Raw genomic sequence first — 5,529 nt, forward strand, 5'->3', positions numbered from 1 at the left:
CGCGCGCTGACTTTTACGCACGGTTTCTGGGAGGTTTGTCCTTTGGAGACGCTTTCCCCGAATCGGAATAGAGCTGGCCCCGGAAGGGAGCTTGGAGGTCGTCTAGTCCAGCCTCCTGCTCAAGCAGGAGCCCATAGAGTTCTTGGCCATTTCAATCAATCAATCAATCAATCAATCAATCAATCAATCAGAGCAGGGAAGGGAGGACTCCTAGTCCAGCCACCCTACACCATTTTAATCAATCAATCACTCAGAATAGAGCTGGAAGGGAGCTTGGAGGTCGTCTAGTCCAGCCTCCTACTCAAGCAGGAGGCTACAGAGTCCTTGACCATTTCAATCAATCAATCAATCAATCAATCAGAGCTGGGAAGGGAGGGCTCCTAGTCCAGCCACCCTACACCATTTGAATCAATCAATCAATCAATCAATCAATCAATCAATCACTGCTCAAGAGCTGGAAGGGAACTTGGAGGTCTTCTGGTCCAGCAGGTGACCCTAGAATCCTTGACCATTTCAATCAATCAATCAATCAATCAATCACTCAATCAATCAGAGCTGGGAAGGGAGGGCTCCTAATCCATCCACTTTACACCATTTGAATCAATCAATCAATCAATCAATCACTCAGAATAGAGCTGGGAAGGGAGCTTGGAGGTCTAGTCCAGCCTCCTGCTCAAGCAGGAATCCATAGAGTTCTTGGCCATTTCAATCAATCAATCAATCAATCAGAGCTGGGGAGGGAGGACTCCTAATCCAGCCACCTTACACCATTTGAATCAATCAATCAATCAATCAATCACTCAGAATAGAGCTGGGAAGGGAGCTTGGAGGTCTTCAGCCTCCTGCTCAAGCAGGAATCCATAGAGTTCTTGCCCATTTCAATTAATCAATCAATCAATCAATCAGAGCTGGGAAGGGAGGGCTCCTAATCCAGCCACTTTACACCATTTTAATCAATCAATCAATCAATCAATCAATCAGAGCTGGGAAGGGAGGGCTCCTAATCCAGCCACTTTACACCATTTTAATCAATCAATCAATCAATCAATCAATCAGAGCTGGGAAGGGAGGACTCCTAATCCAGCCACTTTACACCATTTTAATCAATCAATCAATCAATCAATCAATCAATCAATCAGAGCTGGGAAGGGAGGGCTCCTAATCCAGCCACTTTACACCATTTGAATCAATCAATCAATCAATCAATCAATCAATCAATCAGAGCTGGGAAGGGAGGACTCCTAATCCAGCCACTTTACACCATTTGAATCAATCACTCAGAATAGAGCTGGGAAGGGAGCTTGGAGGTCATCTAGTCCAGCTCCCTGCTGAAGCAGGAGACCCTAGACCAGGGGTATCAAACCCGTGTTGTCACATCGTCGTCACGTGACGTATCACAACTCCTCCCCCCTTTCACTAAACCAGAAAGAGAAAGAGGAAAATTGTGGTCTCCGAGTCTCGTGGGGTTTTCTCGTAGACATTTCATGACCCAACTAGATAACGTCATCAGTGCTAGAAGGGAGTGAGGTTTGTAGAGCGAAGGAGGAGGAGGAGAAAGGGAGGAGGAGGAGGAAGAGGAAAAAAAGAGCAGCAGGAAGACTGTGATTGCGAGTCCTTGGTGCTCTCTGAGCTTGTAGACATTTCATGACCCAACTAGGCAATATCATCAGTGCTAGAAGGGAGTGAGGTGTGTGGAGTGAAGAAGAAGGGGAGGAGGGCCCGCTAACTGGGGTGAACTCTGTGGTCCTCTTTCAAGCTAACCCAACCCACACAATGAGAGAGGGGGGGATGGGGGAGGGAGGGAGGACGGGGAGGAGGAGAAAGGAAGGGAGAGAAAGCAAGAGAAGGAAGGAAGGAAGAGAGAGGGAGGAAATGAAGGAAGGAAGGGAGAAAAAAGAAAGGAAGGAAGGCAAGGGAGGGAGGGAGGGGGGGAGAGAGAGAAAGAAAGAGAAGAAAGAAAGTAAGAGAGGGAGGGAGGAAGGGAAGGAAGGAAGGGAGGGGGAGGGAGGGAAGGAAGGAAGGGAGAGAAAGAGAGAAGAAAGAAAGAGGGAGGGAGGGAAGGAAGGGAGAGAAAGCAAGAGAAGGAAGGAAGGAAGAGGGAGGGAGGGAGGGAAGGAAGGAAGGGAGAAAAAGGAAGAAAGGAAGGAAGAGTGAGGGAGGGAGGGAAGGAAGGGAGAGAAAGAAAGAGAAGAAAGAAGGGAGGGAGGGAGGGAAGGAAGGGAGAGAAAGAAAGAAAGAAGAAAGGAAGAAAAGAGGAAAAGGAGGAGGAGGACGACTGTGGGGTCCTTGATGCTCTCTGAGCTTGGCTGTTTTCTCGTAGACATTTCGCGACCCAACTAGGTAACATCATCCATGCTAGAAGGGAGTGGGGTTTGTGGAGAGGAGGAGGAGGAGGAGGCGACAGCGGCAAGATCAAACTATTTCTGAAATCTCGCCAGAAAAACAGCAGGGACTGAAGACTTATCCAGGCAGTTGCCAGGATTCGCAACAGACTCAAAAACGGAGAAATAAAAAGCACACAGCATCAATTTCAAAGTCTTCGGTCGCCTCTGATACGTCTCCTTTTTCTCTCCCTTAAAGGGACAGCACTTATAAATCGGACACTCGCTTGATCAGCCGCCGGTCGCTCTGCACCGGCCAGAAGGAAGGGGCGCTCATGACCGCCTGCCATCGTTTGAATTTGAAGAAACCTCTGCAGTGGTCCAACAAGTAAGGGCAGCCTCCTCCGGCCGGGGGGGGGGGGAAATCTGGGTTTTTTTTGCCTTTAAAATCGGTGACCGGTGGCGGCTGGGGATTAGCCGTTTCTGGGGAGAATGGCCTGGCCGGAGGAATGGAAACCTGGAGGATGTCTAAGCAAGGAACCTTGGAGAACCATCTTGGCGGGAAAGGAGAGGCAGGAATGATGGAGAAAAAGCCCCAAACTCTGGCAGGAGGCATCTAAACGCTTAACCCCGGTGCAAGTCGCTTCCCTTCCTTGTATCTTGTCTTCCCTTCCCTGCCGTGGGAACGTTAATAAAACGGTAGATTAAGTTAGCTAAGCAGCCTCTTTTTGTGCAGGGGTGAAATCTAAAATTTGTTACTACCGGTTCTGTGGGTGTGGCTTGGTGTGGGGGGGTGGGGTAATGTGACTGGGTGGGCATGGCCAATTTTTTTTTTAACTTTTAAAACCATTTTTTCTACAACGTCTTCGGCGAAGAGGTTGTAAAAATATGCTTTCAAAAGGCTCTGACGATCCCAGCTGAGTTGCCTTGATCGTCAGAGGTTTTTTTTTCTTTTAAATGCCTTTGACGGTCAGGCAACTCAGCTTGGATCTTCAGAGGCTTTTAAAAGGTGCCTGGATAGCTCAGCAGACTAATGCATTGTAATTTAACTCCAGCTATCTACAATTAGTAAGTTCGAATCTCGCCAGGCTCAAGGTTGACTCAGCCTTCCATCCTTTCTAAGGTAGGTAAATTGAGGACCCAGTTTGTGGGGGCAATAAGCTGACTTTGTATAAATATACAAAAGTATGAAGGCTATTGCTTAACGCATTGTAAGCCACCCTGAGTCTCCGGAGAAGGGCGGCATATAAATCAAATTAAAAAGAAAAAGAAAAAAGAAAAAAAGCCTCTGCCAATCAGGCAACTCAGCTGGGATCCTCAGAGGCTTTTAAAGCATTTGAGGATCCCAGCTGAGCCGCGCGATCATCAGAGGCTTATGTTTTTTACTTTTAAAAACATTTTTTCGGCCAAAGAGGTTGTAGAAAAAATGTTTTTAAAAGTAAAAAAAAAAAAAAGCCTCTGATGATTGTACGGCTCAGCTGGGTATGGGGGGGGGGCAGAGATTTTTGCTACCAGTTCTCTGAACAACCCGCCTCCATTGCTACCAGATCGGGCGATCCGGTCCGAACCGGGAGCATTTCACCCCTGTCTTTGTGCCTCCAAATTCTTGGCTGAGTTGTTAAAGGCTTAGTTAGTTAGCACTTGCTAGGACCGGATGGTGCTACGTCAAGACTTATTCTGCAAAGCACCGGAAGGCCGGGGCGAGAAATACAGGCAGTCCTCGACATACGACCACAATGGAGCCCAACATTTCTGTTGCTAAGCAAGACGGTTGCAAAATAGGCTGAGAGCGTAAGCCACTTAGCGAGGACTGTAAAGCACTATCTAAACGCTATTGCCTTTGCTGTTCGAATGGTCACTAAATGAATGGTTGTAGGTCAAGGACTACTTGCACACATGAATCTAGTCAACTGTCAGCACCAAATTGGTGCTAGGTAAGAGTCAATTACCGAATTGAAGAGGGGTAGAAGTTAGACCATTTGTGGGAACGTAAGGACTCCAGGCTTATTCCTCTCTTGACTCCACCGTCCCAGATTCTACATGAAGTGATAGTTCCAGTATTATGGCTGTAGGAGCCCTGGTGGTTAGAATGCAGTATTGCAAGGTAATTCTGCCCACTGCCAGCAGTTCGATCCTGACTCAGCTCAAGGTTGACTCAGCCTTCCGTCCTTCCGAGGTCGGTCAAATGAGGACCCAGATTGTTGGGGGGGGGCAAGAGGCCGACTCTGTAAACCGCTTAGAGAGTGCTGTAAAGCAGTATAAAGCAGTATATATAAATTGTAAGTGCTGCATGGTGACACACTTGTTGTAATGCAATATTGCAAGCTAACTCTGCTCACAGTCAGGAGTTCGATCCTGACCAGCTCAGTTTTGACTCAGCCTTCCGTCCTTCTGAGGTCGGTAAAATGAGGACCCAGATTGTTGGGGGCAAAATGCTGACTCTATAAATCTCTTAGAGAGGGCTGTAAAAGCACTATGAAGCAGTATATAAGTCTAAATCTATTGCTAGGGAAGGGAAGGGAAGGGAAGGGAAGGGAAGGGAGGAAGGAAGGAAGGAAGGAAGGAAGGAAGGAAGGAAGGAAGGAAGGAAGGAAGGAAGGAAGGAAGGCATGGTGGCACAGTTGTTATAAGGCCGTATTGCAAGTTAACTCTGCTCAGTCAGGAGTTCGATCCTGACCAGCTCAAATTTGACTCAGCCTTCCGTCCTTCCGAGGTCGGTAAAATGAGGACCCAGATTGTTGGGGGGCAAGAGGCTGACTCTGTAAACCTCTTAGAGAGGGCTGTAAAAGCACTATGAAGCAGTATATAAGTCTAAATCTATTGCTAGGGAAGAAGGGAAGGGAAGGGAAGGGAGGAAGGGAGGAAGGAAGGAAGGAAGGAAGGAAGGAAGGAAGGAAGGCAGGCAGGCAGGCAGGCAGGCAGGCAGGCAGGCATGGTGGCACAGTTGTTATAAGGCCGTATTGCAAGTTAACTCTGCTCACAGTCAGGAGTTCGATCCTGACCAGCTCAAATTTGACTCAGCCTTCCGTCCTTCCGAGGTCGGTAAAATGGGGACCCAGATTGTTGGGGGGCAAGAGGCTGACTCTGTAAACCTCTTAGAGAAGGATGCAAAGCACTATGAAGTAGGTATACAAGTCTAAATGCTATTGCTATTGACAAGCAACTCGTGGCCACTGTCGGCAAGAAAGAAACAGACATATACAAACAC

The sequence above is a fragment of the Pantherophis guttatus genome, chromosome 1 (genome assembly GCF_059756535.1).
Source record: "Pantherophis guttatus breed Tessera chromosome 1, ASM5975653v1, whole genome shotgun sequence".
Lineage (NCBI taxonomy): Eukaryota > Metazoa > Chordata > Lepidosauria > Squamata > Colubridae > Pantherophis > Pantherophis guttatus.